Source organism: Lissotriton helveticus, chromosome 9 (genome assembly GCF_964261635.1).
Source record: "Lissotriton helveticus chromosome 9, aLisHel1.1, whole genome shotgun sequence".
Taxonomy (NCBI): domain Eukaryota; kingdom Metazoa; phylum Chordata; class Amphibia; order Caudata; family Salamandridae; genus Lissotriton; species Lissotriton helveticus.
In genome coordinates, this window is record NC_136070.1 from 344,808,398 (window position 1) to 344,809,022 (window position 625).

A 625-nucleotide genomic window follows, 5' to 3' on the forward strand; every position below is an offset into this window, starting at 1 on the left:
CAAATCTGGGCAAGAAAGCAAGTTAGGCACAGAGGAAAAATACAAGATTAGGCAGAAACAATGCAGGCAGAGCCGTGCAGCAGCGTGGGGAGCGACCTGCCTGCGAGCAGGGTCAGAGGTCACCCCCGAAGTACTAGGACCCATATTAGTAAACACCCCTCTGCTATTTACCGGAGACCCGAACAGTGACACTTGAATCTGTAACCAATGGGTCACATCGGCCCTTGACCAAATAGCTCCCATGAAAACAATGAAACAGGCCAGGAACACCCCTTCTGCCCCCTGGTTTTTTACATGCCTGATTATAATGTGAATTATGTACCAAATAGAATTATAAATTCTCCTGAGTTTGATTATATCAATGGACAAAGGCATGGTTTCACTATCCTGTGAGATTGGTGCCCATTGGCCTCTTAATAATGATGTGCTCAGTTACACTGTGTTAGAGCATTATATCTATTGTAAATCTTTTGGAGACAGAATTTATCGGTACCTGCAGAATCTCTTTTCTTAAATTTAGGGTTACAATATGCACCTTCCACCCCCCCTTTTTTTAAGAGTTTTGGTTTTTATATCCTTCTGATGTCGAGTCAGTGGAGATCAGTCTGTTTACCATCTCTATTAA